Below are 16,511 nucleotides of genomic sequence, written 5' to 3' on the forward strand. Positions count from 1 at the left end.
TGTCACACAATTGATTTCTGATTATTCCTTTAAGCTGTGCCAATAAAACATAATCTCTTAGTCAATATACAAAATAAAGAAATTTAAAACAGGAAGAATTTAGTTAGTGTAATAAATATATCTAGAGGCAGCAATCAATCAAATCAATCAAACTTTAGATAGTACTATGATGGTATACTCATTCATACATAATACCTACATTTCTTTCAGCTTTGTGAATGCAGTTTGTGTGATAATAATATGTGTTACAATATGAAAATATATTATGATAAATAAAATGCAAAACATATCTAAAATTGAAATTGTTTCCTCTAAAAATAGATGACTTTTTTCAAAGAAATAAAGGGAATAAGTTCATATGCTAGAATCACAAGTTTGCAAAATTAATTTTTCATAATGTGTCACATTCTAAACAAACTACCCTTTTGTGAATTTATAGTATATAAAACTTCTCTGTAAACATGTACCCACACGTAATAGTAATAATCATGTTTTTTTCATTTTGTTTCCCAATAAAAAGCATGTCTTCAGCTCTCAGTGACTAATATTGTTTATAATAACCCAATAGCAGTTTTAAATTTATCATATTCTTTCAATCTATAAAATCACACAAAGAAACCTTTGTAACTTCAGGCAGTAATGTAACTTTCTGAGCAGATTCTTACTCCTTTATCAAACATTAAAATGGGGCCCCCTGAAATGACTTAAGAGGGTAAAGATGCTCACCTTGAGAACCAAGGACCTGTGTTTCTTCCCTGGATCTCACAAGGCAACAGAAAAGCATCCTAGCTTCTATTTCCCACACTGGTACCTGGATATAGTATCTGAATGTTTGTGTGTGTGTGCATGTATACACACAGACACACAAACAGAGAAAGAGAAAGAGAGAGACAGAGAGAGATAGAGAGAGAGAAACAGAGACAGAAAGACATAGAAAGACAAAGAAAAACGATAATAATAATTAAAACCATTACATCATGGACTCTACGTATACCTTTCCAACGGTTTTCAGAGAACCCTTTGCAGTCACCTGTTTGTTTCATTTTTATATTTTTCCATACTGTTACCATAGTTCTTTATTTTTTAACTTATTTCATTTCTTCCTTTCTGCCTTTTCTCCTTTCTTATTATCTTTTATTAATGTATTTTGTTTTCAGACAGAATCTTAAACTTATGATACTCTTTTTTTTTTTGTTGGTGTACACTTTTTTATTTTTTTATTTTTTTACTATTAATTACACTTTATTCATTTTGTATTCCCCCATAAGCCCCTTCCTCCTCCCCTCCCGATCCCACCCTCCCTCCGCCTTCCTCATGCATGCCCCTCCCCAAGTCCACAGATAGGGGAGGTTCTCTTCTCCTTCCTTCTGATGTTAGTCTATCAGATCACATCAGGAGTGGCTGCAGTCTATGAGACTGTTTCTCCAACCAAGGACCATGTTTGGATATAACCTAGAACCCCTACTCGGATGTAACCCATGGTAGGTCGGTATCCAAGTGGGTTTTCCTAGTAAGGGGAACAGGAACTATTTCTGACATGAACTCAAGGAGTGGCTCCTTTACCTGCCCCCGCCCCCGAGGGAGGAACAGCCTTGCTAGGCCACACAGATGAGGACATTGCAGCCAGTACTGAAGATACCTGATAAGCTAGGGTCAGTCAGATGGAAGGGAAGGAGGACCTCCCCTATCAGTGGACGTGGAAATAGACAGGGAAGAGATGAGGAAGGGAGGGTGGGATTGGAAGGGAAGGAGGGAGGGGGCTATGGCTGGGATACAAAGTAAATAACCTGTGATGAATATTAAAAAAATAAAAAATAAAAAAAAACATAACAAAGCCAGAAATCAGACTAAATTGCAAGCGACTAATTCATGAAAGAGACAACATGAATTATTCTCTTGGTTACGGAAAATAAATAAATAAAGCAATGGGCATACATGTTTTTTTTTTCAAATATCTAAAATTTGACTGAATAAACTGCTACCAATGTATGTGCTAAAGATTTGTTGAGTAGTATATTAGAGAAACCATCTACAGCATCATATTTTCTGCATGTGTTCATGAAACAAAGTTTTGTTGAATAATTGACATATATAGTGATTGGAGCAATAGTTTCCTGAATGAGAACAAATGCTCTCTGAGTTACTCAGGAGGTAAAACAGTAAGAATAGTGATAGAGGACTAAAGCAGGAAATATGATAAAGGACAACTAATACCAAGAGGAATTTGAGGGGTAATATGGAAACCTTAAACGTCAAAGCTTCCTGAAATATTTAAGCAAATGAAAAAAACAAACACCAAACGATGGCAGAGAAATGTCCCAACTAGACATATTTCATCACATAGTTAAACTCCCAAAGCAAGAAATAAATTAAATCTAGTTGAGTCATTGGCGAAAGGGAAATTTACAAACCTCTAAACATCTCACAATATTGGTAAGTGTGTTGGGTGATCTCCTAAAAACTGATAGTAAGTCCTTATTATTGAAGATAATAATTACATATCTCATTAAATATGGAGAATTCAAGCAGGTGCCTAAATCAAATCGAGCTCTTACTCCTACTGAATATGTTCTGGTTATGAAAGGTACTCTACCACAAGAGAAAAGTAAATATCAACCCAGCTATGAATCCTGTGATCCTCCGTGGTGACCTGCCCACAAACATAGTGCCACAAAGGGGAGGGATGGATCAAATTAATCATAGAATTTAAATCCTTTATGAAGGCAGAAAAAGGAATGTAATAAGAAAAAGCAAATTAAGACTATTAATAAAGAGATAAAAAATTCCAAAATGGAAATAATGGAACTGATGGTATTATAAAACACTTTTGTTGAAAAATATTATCAGAAATGGGAATTAGTAGATTTTAAATGGAAAAAATATAGAATACACTAATATAAAGGCTGATGTAAAGCATGTAAGCCTAAAAAGTGAAAAGAATTGAGAAAAATGCCTGTTTTAAAGAAGTGAAAGATTATATTTATATGTAATAAGTGTTTCAGAAAGAGGAAATAATTCAAGAAAACTTTTGATGACTACAGGCTACTTCAATTTAATTTAAAACTATAAATGTCATTAATATACATACTAAGGGAAATTAGTAAAATCAGGTTACAGATATTTCAAAAAATGCATAAAGTATTAAACATTCAGGAAGTCAAAAGATGAGATCTGAAAAAAGCAAGATGCAAAAGGTTCTTTACAAACAAATTAAACCAATAATAAATACAGTTGACCTTCCAGAGAGCCAATGAGGTTCAGGACATTTATCAGCTTGTCTCCCAGACATCCTGTGTGGTTCAGGATGATTACCAGCTGACCGTTCAAGGAGCCAATGGAGTGTAAGACATTTATCAGTTGATCCCTCCTTCAGTCATCAGGAGAACCACTAACTCAAAGACAAAGACCTTATACAATACCACTTTTAGCATAGAATTAAACAAACAAACACCATGTTGGTTTTCATAGTAGCCTCACGAAGATTCAATCATAGCAGCAGTGGTTATAAGGATTCTTGTTTCCTGAGTTCTTGGCAGCATTTGTGATCTGTTCTTACTTTTTTGATTATAGCTATTATCATTGGGGGGGGGGACATTTTCTTTTCAACTTTTAATAGCCATTACTTTTATTACATATGTTTTTATTATTTATGTTTTGAAATTATGCATGTATGTACACAGTCTATCTAGATCACATCCTTCCCTCACTTTCTTCTCTATATACTGCCAGGACTCTCCACAATATCTTCTTCTCAACCTCATAACATCTTTCATAATTAAAACATATTTTAAAAACTACTGAGTCCACTGAGATAAAACCATGTGTCCTGGACAATGGGTCATCTACTGGACCTGGAGAAACTATGGTGGCCATATTCGTAAAGGGGAGCAGGGGTAGTCACTGGCACAAACTCAGTTGCCTGCTCTTTGATCACCTTCCCCGTGGGGTGGCAGCCTTACTAGGCCACAGAGAAAGAGGATTCAGACAGTCTTTATGAGACCTGATAGGCTAGGGTCAGATAGTAGGGGAGGAGGACCTCCCTATCAGAGGACTAGGGGAGGAACATAGGAAGAGAAGAGGGAAGATGGGACCCAGAGTAGATGAGGGAGAGTGATACAGATAAGATACAAAGTGAATAAATTGTAATAAATAATAATCATAAAGAATTTTTTTTTTAAAAGAGTAGAAATGCATCCTCCTTCAGGAGTCTCATTATCACCTCCATCTTCTGGCACTGGAGTGGTATAATTCAGGTCTTGTGTTGGTAACCACATCTGCTATTTCATATGTGCAATAGCTATGTCATATAAAAAAGGACAGAAATTCACAGTGTAGCACTTTTGTGTCTTACATTCTTTCTGCTTCGCCTTCTTTGATATTCCATAGAATGGGTGCAGGGTGCTGTATCTATGACTGAGCATTCAGAGAATCTTATTCTTAGCTCTTTTCACATCTTTACATCTCTGCATTAACCACAAAGTGCTGCAATAATAAGCTTCTCTGATTAAGGGTGGAATCTATGCAAACTTTGTATAGAAAAATGAATACATACAAGGCAGGTTGATAATATGGCCATTTATAAAAGCAGTATCAATAGCACCCATATGGCTTATCACATCCCAAGCAAAGGATTTTAATCATATGTAAGCACCAGCCCATGTGATGGGCTTCAAATTCATGATTAAAGTGATTGGTTATCATCATAAACAGTTTTGCGATGATGGAGATATTACACATATAATGTCTTGCAGGAAAGTATTGCAATATGCGGAGTCTAGCATTGGATATGACAACTAATGCCTTTTCTCCTGAAGCATCCCCCATAACATTTCCCATCACTGTGAAAGTTAGCGATTAAGAAGAGCTTATTGGTTTCAGCAATAGTGTATCATCACCTAAGTATGGTAGCAACCACAAGCAATGACAAAGGCATGTATATTTTCTATGCCCCTTTTTCTTTTCTGACCTATAACCAAGAAAAGTAACTCATTTCTGGCATTGAGATTTTCACTTAATAACCCCCGTACTCTGAAAAACTCATTGTTCACTAATTTGGGGTACCTTTTATTTAGCATAAAGACTAGTGTCTTTTCATAAGGTTTCTTCATCCATTCTTAGTTTGGTTAATCTACACTCTACCCTCGTTTTTCCAAAGCTGCTGTTCCCATTCCTGAGTAAACTTTCAGCACAATTATATTCATTATCTTATTTTATATTATCTCTCTCTCTTTACTCAGATTACAAGATTCTAGGTTACCAAGTTGCCTCATCACATAAACTTCCATTTTGCTTAAAACTGGCATCTCATTTCCTCATTTTTATTATTCTACTACACTCTTGACCAAGTCTATCGACAATATTTCTCCTATCTTCTTTAATTTCACCCATATTCTGCTTATTAACATGCTAAATATATCCCTGCCACCAGATGCAAATTCATAGTTTCCTAGATTCCACATGTATAACAGATCAAATAAATAAAGCAAAAGATTTGAAGCTCATATGTAAGAGAACATGTAGTTTTTACTTCTTGGTCTTGGTCCATATTACATTCCATGATATTCACAGTTCTCCTTATTTAAATACAAATGTGATGACTTAACTTCTTTCTGTTTTTGGTTGAATAGAGTCCCATCATGGTCATGTATAATTTCATTATGCATTGGTGAATTAATGCTTACTAGACTGATTACACTTGTTAACTCTTATGAATAGAGGCATTGAACATAGATGTTGAGTATGTCTGTAATAAGATAAAAATCCTTTGAATGTGTGCCTAGGAGTGGTGGAGATGGGTCAGATGCAAATTTGTTTCTAGGTTTTCAGGAATATCCAGACTGATTCCCAGAGTGTTTGCACATTTTCACATGCCCATAAGCAGTATATAATAGTTCCCCTTTCTGCACATCTATGATAACACTAGTTGTCATTTGCATGCCTGAAAATAACTATTCTAATTGGGAAGTGACATAGAACCTTAAAGCTGTTTTAATCTACATTTCCATGAAACATGAAAATGTTTTTTTTTAATGCTTATTAGCCATTCTTATTTTTTTTGAGAACTTTCTCATCAGTCCCATAGTCCATTTTATTTTTATTTTATTTTTATATTAATTATAGTTTATTCACTTTGTATTCCAGCTATAGCCCCCCTCCTTCATTCCCTCCCAATCCCACCCTCTCTCCCACATCTCCTCCCATGCCCCTTTCCAAGTCTACTTGGAGGTCCTCCTCCCCTTCCATCTGAACCTAGCCTATCATGTCTCATCAGAACTAGTTGCATTGTCCTCCTCTGTGGCCTGGCAAGGCTGCTACCCCCTCAGGAGGAGGTGATCAAAGGGCCAGCTACTGAGTTCATGTCAGGGACAGTCCCTGTTTCCCTTACTAGGGAACCCTCTTGGATACTGAGCTGCCATGGGCTACATCTGAGCAGGGGTTCTACACTATATCCATGAATGTACCTTGGTTGGAATATCAGTCTTAGAAGAGACCCCTGTGCCCAGATATTTTGGTTCTGTTGCTCTCCTTGCAAAGCTCCTGACTTCTCCAGGTCTTACTATCTCCCCCTACTTTCATATGATTCCTTGAACTCTGCCCAAAGTTTGGCTATTAGTATTAGCATCTACTTTGATATGCTGCTGGGTAGAGTCTTTCAGAGGCCCTCTGTGGTAGGCTCCTGTCCTGTTTCCTGTTTTCTCCTTCTTCTAACATCCATCCCATTTGTCTTTCTGAATGAGGATTGGTCACCTTACCCAGGGTCCTCCTTCTTGCTTAGCTTCTTTATATGTACAGACTTTAATATGTTTAATATGTTTATTATAGGTCTAGTATCCACGTATAAGTGAGTATATACCTGTGTGTCTTTCTGCTTCTGGGATACCTCACTCAGGATAATATTTTCTAGATCCACCATTTGCCTGCAAAATTTATGATTTCCTTGTTTTTAATTGGTGAGTAGTATTCATTGTATAAATGTATCACAATTTCTGTATACATTCCTCCACTGAGGGACATTTGTGTTGTTTCCAGGTTCTGGCTGTTATGAATAAAGCTGCTACAAACAAGGCTGAACAAATGTCTTTATTGTGTACTTGAGCATATTATATATATATATGGCTAGGAGTGGTATAGCTAGATCTTCAAGAAATGCTTTTCCTAATTGTCTGACAAATCACCATATTGAATTCCAAAGTGTCTGTACAAGTTTACATTCCCACCATCAATGGATTCCCACCCCATTCTCCACATTCTCTCCAGCATGTAATGATTTATTCACTTTTCATCACTACCTCCTCCCTCCTCTCCTCTAGGTCTCACCCTTCAACATTCTTCCTTGTTTCCCCACTTCCTTCTCCTCAGAAAAGAGGATCCACTTTCCCTATATCAACCCACTCCACCACATCCTGTCACATCAGGACTAGATGCATCATCTTCCACTGAGGCCAGATAAGGCAACTCAGCTAGGAGAAAGTGATCCAAAAGAAGTCAAAGAGTTCATGTCAGAGACAACCTCCACTCTGCTTGATAAGAGACTCACATGAAGAACAAGCTACATATGTACAGGTCCAGTCCATGCTTGCTCTTTTGGTGGTTCAATCTCTGTAAGTCCTGAAGGGCCTAGATTAGTTGACTCTATGGGTCTTCTTATGGAGTTCTTGTTCCCTTCAGGATCCTCCTCCACCACTCTTCCACAAGACTCCTGAGCTCTGCCTATTGTTTGGCTATGAGTCTCAACAGCTGTTTCACTCAGCTGTTTCTGGGTGGAGCCTCTCAGAGGACAGTTATGCTACACTCCTGTCTGCAAGCAGAGCAGAGCATCATTAATAGTGTTGGGGGGTTATCCTTTTCCCATGGGATGGCTCTCAGATTGGGCCAGCTATGGTTTGGATGCTCCCTCAATCTTTCCTCCATCTTTATCCAGGCACACCTTGCAGGCAGGATGAATTTTGGGTTGAAGGTTTAATGGGTGGATTGGTATCCCCCTTCCTCCACTAGAAGTCCTGCCGAGTTAGAACATGACCAATTTCCTTTGTTGCCCACAGCTCATTTTCTAATTCAATTTTTCCATGGTGTTTTTGTTTGTTTGTTTGTTTCAAGTTCTTTGGATATGTTATCCACTTATTTCTGACAAATTATGTGATGGAAAACATTTTGTTCCACTCTCTGGAATATATCTTCACTCTCATAACCATATAATTTGCTGTACAGAGATTATTGTTTTATTTTGTTTATTTCATGAGTTCAATTTGTCAATTGTTTGTCTTAGTTTATGAGCTGCTGGAGTCCTACTTAGAAAGTTTTTATCTGTGTGTATTTATTATTTCCCTAGAAGTTTGAGGGCCTAAATTCTTATGTTAGGGTCTTTGATCCATTTGAGGTTGAACTTTGTGCTGAGAGGTAGAAATCCAGTTCATTTTTTTCTTCATTTTGTAATCCATCTTTTCTTGGTATTAGTTATTGAATATGCTTTCATTTCATAAATGAATATTTTTTTGCCCAGTGTCAAGTAGGTATAGTTGCATAGTTATGCTGAAGTATATCTGGGTCCTTTTTTCTATTCCATTGGTTTGTTCATCTAATTCTGTGCTATGTCATACTATTTTTATCAATATGGTTCTGTACTATATTTTGAAATCTGGTATGACATTACATCTTGAAATATCCTATTTCTTCAGGGTTGCTTTTGATGTTCTTGTCTTTTTGTGCCACCACATGAATTTTGCATTTCTTTGAATAAATATCCTAGCGCTTGATTTTGATTCTGCTGGATCTTTGTGTTGATTTGGTAATATGACTATTTTTACAATACTAATCTTGTTTATTCATGAGAATTGGAAGTTTTTCCATTCCGTGGTGTCTTTCTCAATTTATTTCTTCATTGTCTGGAAGTTTTCACTGTATGATATTACATTTTCTTCCTTATATTTATCTCCAGTGTGTGAGTTGTGTACATGCACGCACATGTGTGTGTGTGAAATGAAATAAATTTTTTTCTGAATTCTTTTTCAGTGAGTTTGTTATTATATAAAACACTACTGATTGTCTTGTACTACTTTGATAACTTGCCACCTTGCTCATAATATTTGTAAAGTCTTAAGTTTTTGATGGATTTTTGAGGGTGTCTTGTATAGGTTCCTATCACCTGATGTGCCTTCATTTCATTTCCTTCTCTTCTCTTATTTTTTTAACTAAGACAACAGGGACCATAACATTAATTTAGGAGTATGGAGAGTGTGGATAGATACCTTGTCTTGTTCTTGAATTTAAAGTAAATGCTTTGAGTTTTCTTCTTTTTTCTTTTTTTCTTTATTAATTACACTTTACTCACTTTGTATCCCCCCCCCATGGTTCCCTCCCTCCTCCCATCCCAATCCCTCCCTTCCTCCACCCTCTGTATGCATGCCCCTCCCCAAGTCCACTGATAGGGGAGGTCTTCTTTTCCTTCCTTTTGATCCCAGTCAATTAGGTCTCATCAGGAGTGGCTGCATTGTCTTCTTCTGTGGCCTGGTAGTGCTGCTTCCCTCTCAGGGGGAGGAAATTAAAGAGCAGGCCAATCAGTTCATGTCACAGACAGTCCCTGTTCCTATTACAATGGAACCCACTTGGATACTGAACTGCCATGGGCTACATCTGTGCAGGGGTCTTAGGTTATCTCCTTGAATAGTCCTTGGTTGGAATAGCAGTTTCAGGAAAGACCCCTGTGCTCAGATTTTTTTTGTTGTTGTTCTGTTGCTCTCCTTGTGGAGTTCCTGACCTCTCCAGATCTTACTATTTCCCACTTCTTTCCTAAGATTCCCTGCACTCTGACCATAGGTTGCCCATAAGTCTCAGCATCTGCATTGATAGTCTGCAGGGCAGAGATTTTCAGAGATCCTCTGTGTCAGGCTCCTGACTTGTTCCCTTTTTTCTCCTTCTTCTGATGTCCAGCCTCTTTGCCTTCCTGGATAGGAATTGAGCATTTTAGCAAGAGTCCTCCCTCTTGCTAAAGATTAGTTTCTAATTTAAGATTAGTGTACAGATTTTAGTAGGTTTATCCTATATTATATGTCTATATGAGTGAGTATATATCGTGTGCATCTTTCTGGGATAGCTCACTCAGGATGATCTTTTCCAGATCCCACCATTTACCTGCGAATTTCAGGATTTCCTTGATTTTATTGCTGAGTAATATTCCATTGTGTAGATATACCACAATTTGTGCATCCATTCCTCCACTGAGGGGCATCTGGGCTGTTTCCAGCTTCTGGCTATTACAAATAAGGCTGCTACAAACATGGTTGAGCAAATGTCCATTTTGTGTACTTGAGAATCTTTTGGATATATGCCTAGGAGTGGTATAGCTGGATCTTGAGGAAGCGCAATTCCTAGTTGTCTGAGAAAGCGCCAGGTTGATTTCCAGAGTGGTTGTACAAGATTACATTCCCACCAGCAGTGGAGGAGGGTTCCCCTTTCTCCACAACCTCTCCAGCATGTGTTGTCTCTTGAGTTTTTGATCTTAGCCATTCTGATGGGTGAGGGGGAAATCTTAGGGTCATTTTGATTTGCATTTCCCTAATGGCTAATGAGGTTGAGCATTTCTTTAAATGTTTCTCTGCCATTTGATATTCCCCTGCAGAGAATTCTTTGTTTAGCTCTGTACCCCATTTTTCTACATTAAAATAAACAAACGAAAGAAATATAGAAAGGAAGAAGAATTAAAAGCATTTACCATTTTACATTTAATAAAAGAGATTATGTACACTAAATGTAATTATCGAAGATGAAATTTTTCATAAAACAAATAATGAGATTGATGATAGAGCTTAGTTGAAAAAATGCTTGACTCTCATGCAAGAAAACCCATGTTCTTATCCCCTTCAGGTATTTCTATTTCCCTCTTCTTCCATAAGGATTCTGCCCAAAGTTTGGCTATGTATCTCAGTAACTCCTTTGATACCTTGGTGGGTACAGTCTTTCAGAGGTCTTCCTTGGAAGGATGTTCTCCTGTTTCTTGTCTTCTCACACTTCCGATGTCTATCCTGTTTGCCCTTCTGAATGAGAATTAAGCATACTCCTTAGGGTTCTCCTTGTTTAGCTTCTTTAGGGCTATAGATGTTAGTATGTTTAGCATATATTATATGGCTAATATCCACTTATAAGTAAGTATATACCATTTGTCTTTCTGCTTCTGGGTTACCTCCCTTGGGATGATCTTTTCTAGTTCTCACCATTTCTTTGCACATTTCATGATTTCTTTGTTTTAATTCCTGAGTAGTAGTCCATTGGGTAAATGTAAAACTTTTCTGTATCCATTCCTCCATTGGGGAACATCTATAACAACAAAGTCAAAATTCCTGAGCTCAGCAGGTCCTGCAGAGACTTGTACTCCAAGGACCTATACTCTATACTCTAAGGACCACACATGGAGAAGACCTAGATCTCCATTTCAAAGGAAGCTCATTGGCTGCTCATTTTCCAAGTTGGTTCCCCCATAAAGGGTACAGGAACTGTCTCTTTCATGAACTCAATGACAGGCTCTCTGATGACCTCCTCCTGGGGGGTGCTGCCTTGCCAGGCCACAGAGGAAGATGATGCAGCCAGTCTTGATGAGACCTGATAATCTAGGGTCAGATAGAAGAGGAGGAGGTCCTCTTCTAGGGGAAGGACATAGAGGGAGAAGAGGGAGGGTGGGTTGGACTAGGAAGAGAGAAGGGAGGGGGCTGCAGCAGAGATACAAATTGAATAAATTATAATAAATAAATATATAAAAAATAAAATTTAACAAAGAAACCCTATGCTAAATTTGCACCACTCTACAAACAGGACATTGTCTCACATATCTGAAGTCCCAGAATTAGGTAGGTAGAGGCAGATAATCCTAAGATGATGGTCATCCTTGGCTAAATGGTGAATTTGAGATCAGCCTGGGGTACCTGAGATGTTGTCTTAAACTCGATAATGTAAGGATAGAGACAGAAATTGTGAGACAGATGGAGATGAAGATGAAAATGATAGAAATAATGATAGTCAGAAATAGATACATAGAGGAGTGAAAGAGAGAAGAAAAAAAATGTATAGATAAAACACAAAAAATGGGCTGTTTTATTAAAAATGTGAGCCCAGTACCATGATGAAAGAAAATGAACTTTGGCCATAAATGACAGCATTCAGGGGTTTTTGTGGAGTCCATGTGAAAAGATGGCACTCAGTGACTATGCTTATAAATAAATTTTGAGAAGTCCTATTAAGAATCTGATGTTTACTGAACATGTAGTCTTTAACAATCTAGCTACTGGCGTTTAGTATTAGTATCGATATTCAATAAATACTACAGTATTTAAGTTAGTTTGGATAACTGCACACATACATGGTATCTGCATACATGTAAACTGCAATTGCATTACTATGAAGTTTTCAATTAGTCATGTCATTCATTAACTAATGAACACATTATGAACAAGGTTGTAACTTACATAGTATTTCCTTTTTACTGTTATTTGTGTGCGTATGTATAAAATATACAATACAGTCAAGATTGTTTACAGATTAATTTTGAAGACCGGGTATATATTAAAAACTTTAAAGGAAATAAAGTCATTATGTGAACAATATATATTCTCTGACATTCATTATTACATTTTTATCTGAAAAACTAAGCAGTGATGTAAATCTGGATTCCCTTCCCCAGATATGCACACAATTATTATTATTTTCATTTACATTGAGATCTAATTACAAGATATAATTTTAATAGTTAATATGTAAGAAACATTTTGTGTGTTAGGATCTTTTTAGTGTGTCTGAATTAGAATTTGTCTGAAGAGGTTAGCTCTGTTAGTATAAATCTCTTGACACTAAAAATCTAACATGGCAAACATCTCACACACTTTGGGATCAATAAACTGTGCATTTCAGATGTCAGGTCAGGAACTTTGTGTTCACCCTTGCTTTGATGTCTGCATGTGGCTACCCCAGCCCCACAGAGAACAGCCATGCACTTAGAACTTCTTTTGCCTTCTAAAAATGTTTCCTGATTCATGTGATATCCACTGTAGCTTGCAATGCTTCAAATTTTTAAATTCTTCTTTGTGCTGTTCAAATACTTTTAAAGCATAGTTTAAAAATAGCTTCTTAGGATATTATCTTTAATTCAAACTCATTTCTAGAATTAGTTTTCAAATGAACATTTTCTTTCGGTGAATACAAAGAATTATAATAACATACAAAAATGTAAAATTATGGACCATTAAATAATCATTGCTTTATGTAAATACATGCTGCTATATTCAATAATTTATGAAAATAAATTCAAGCAAACTCATCAAAAGGTTTGATTTATTTAAACTTGTTTAATAAAGTAGCCAAAATTATGTGCTTGTCATGTGTGCTGGTTTCAGTCTTGTTACACCTACTACCTTGATGCTTAATGTCAGGAATAACTGTCCACTGGGCAAGTATGAGGCAATAGGTCCATATATTAAACAGGTAGGATGCAATCTTCATGACTCCTAATTCAAGTAGTTGTTTCTCTGTTTGGGAATGCATACACCCATAAGAAATGGATCCGCAAAATACAGTCACAGTTTAAAAAGAAGAGTTTTAATTACTCCAAAAAAAGTGAATGACAGGTGGAGATATTAAAGCTTCACAATTGACTAGATACCATATATATATACCATGTATATGTACGTATATACATATTTATACATATATACATATATATACATATACATGCATATATACATATATATACACACAGCATACCATTACTAATACACTTTTCTTGGTGTTATTATGCAAGGTTTACAAGTTTCAGTAAATTATACATGAAAAATTCTATCATCTCTTCATTCAGAACCAGAGTAACAAAATACCTATAATGTAGTTTACAATTAACATTTATCATTAGTTTTATTGATAAAAAGATGTGTATTATCTTTCTATATAACATCTTATACTGCAACAAACACTCAAACAATAGAAAAAGATAACCTAAAATTGTTTTCTTAAATATTTCTACATAGATAAAGCAAACTGGTTTTAATTTTACAAGATCTTCAAAGGTATGCCCTATGGGTATGTTTGTACATTCAGATAACACATATTAAAATAATGTGAAGTGATAACTTGTCTTGGTTTTTCACAAGTTGCCTTGAAGAAATTCCAGATACAGAGTTAGTAGTAATTTTTATCATTAATTAATTAATTAATTAATTGTTAGTTACATTTTATTAACTCTGTAAACCAGCTGTATCCTTCTTCATTCACTTCCAAACCCTCCCTCCCTCATCTCCTCCCTGGCCCTTTCCAAGTCCACTGGTTGGGGAGGACCTCCTTCCCTTTCATCTGACCTTGTTTTATCAGGTATCTTCAGGACTGGCTGCAAAGTCCTCCTCTGTGGCCTAACAGGACTGCTCCTCCCTTGGGGGGTGGGGAGGCCAAAGAGCCAGTCATTGAGTTCCTGTTAGAAATAGTCCTTGTTCCCCTCACTATGGGAAACCAATTGGTTACTGAACTACCATGGGCTACATCCGAGCAGAGGTTCTAGGTTACATCCATACATGGTCCTGGTGGAGTGTCAGTCTCAGAAAAGACCCCTGTGCCCAGATATATTTGGTCCTTGTGGAGCTCCTATCCTTTCCACGTCATACTTGTTTTCTGTAGATTGAATCTGTAGATTGCTTTTGGCAGGATGGCCATTTTCACAATGTTAATCCTACCAATCCATGAGCACGGGAGATCTTTCCATCTTCTGAGATCTTCTTCAATTTCTTTCTTCAGAGACTTGAAGTTTTTCTCAAACAGGTCTTTCACTTGCTTGGTTAGTGTCACCCCAAGGTACTTTATGTGGTTAGTGGCTATTGTGAAGGGTGTTGTTTCCCTAATTTCTTTCTCGGCCATTTTGTCTTTGGTATAAAGGAGGGCTTCTGATTTTTTTGAGTTGATTTTGTATCCTGCCACTTTGCTGAAGGTGTTTATCAACTGGAAGAGTTCTCTGGTTGAATTCTTGGGGTTGCTCATATATACTATCATATCATATGCGAACAGTGACACTTTGACCTCTTCCTTTCTGATTTGTATCCCCTTGATCTCCTTTAGTTGTCTTATTGCTCTGGCTAGGACTTCAAGTACTATGTTGAAGAGGTAGGGAGAGAGTGGGCAGTCTTGTCTTGTCCCTGATTTCAGTGGGATTGATTTAAGTTTCTCTCCATTGAGTTTGATGTTGGCTATAGGCTTGCTGTATATTGCCTTTACTATCTTTAGGTATGTGCCTTGTATTCCTGATCTCTCCAAGACTTTAAACATGAATGGGTGTTGGACATTGTCAAATGCTTTTTCAGCATCTAAGGAGATGATCATGTGGTTTTTCTCCTTCAGTTTGTTTATGTGGTGGATTGCATTGATGGATTTTCCTATGTTGAACCACCCTTGCATGCCTGGGATGAAGCCTACTTGGTCGTGGTGGATGATATCTTTGATGTGTTCTTGGATTCGGTTTGCAAGTATTTTATTGAGTATTTTTGCGTCAATGTTCATAAGAGAGATAGGTCTGAAGTTCTCTTTTTTTGTTGGGTCTTTGTGTGGTTTAGGTATCAGGGTGACTGTTGCTTCATGGAATGAGTTTGGTAATGTACCTTCTGTTTCTATTTTGTGGAATAGTTTGAGGAGAATTGGTGTGAGCACTTCTTTGAAGGTCTGGTAGAATTCCGCACTGAAACCATCTGGCCCAGGGCTTTTTTTGGAGGGGAGACTGTGAATGACTGCTTCAATTTCCTTGGGGGATATAGGGCTGTTCAGTCTTTCTACCTGATCTTGACTTAATGTTGGAAGATGGAATCTATCAAGAAAATTGTCCATTTCATTTAGATTTTCAAAATTTGTGGCATATAGGCTTTTGTAGTATGACCTAATGATTGTTTGAATTTCCTCTGTATCTGTAGTTATGTCACCCTTTTCATCTCTGATTTTGTTGATTTGGATAGATTCTCTCTGCTTTTTAGTTAGTTTGGCTTAGGGTTTGTCTATCTTGTTGATTTTCTCAAAGAACCAGCTTTTTGTTTCATTGATTCTTTGAATAGTTTTATTTGTTTCTAGTTGATTGATTTCAGCCCTGAGTTTGATTATTTCCAGCCTTCTGCCACTCTTGGGTGTATCTGCTTCTTTTTTTTTCTAAGGTTTTCAGTTGGGCCATTAAGTTGTTTGTATGTGATGTTACGAATTTCTTCTTGCAGGCACTTAGTGCTATAAATTTTCCCCTGAGCACTGCTTTCAATGTGTCCCATAAATTTGGGTATGTTGTGCCTTCATTTTCATTGAATTCTAGGAAGTCTTTAATTTCTTTCTTTATTTCTTCCTTAACCCAGCTGTCATTGAGTAACAGGTTGTTCAGTTTCCATGTGTGTGTAGGCTGTTTGTTATTTCTGTTGTTGTTGAGGTCCAGCTTAAGTCCATGGTGGTCAGATAAAATACAAGGGATTATTTCAATCTTTTTTTTATCTGTTGAGGCTTGCTTTATGACCAACTATATGGTC

This window comes from Psammomys obesus, unplaced genomic scaffold (genome assembly GCF_907164565.1).
Source record: "Psammomys obesus unplaced genomic scaffold, mPsaObe1.curated_primary_1811, whole genome shotgun sequence".
Taxonomy (NCBI): domain Eukaryota; kingdom Metazoa; phylum Chordata; class Mammalia; order Rodentia; family Muridae; genus Psammomys; species Psammomys obesus.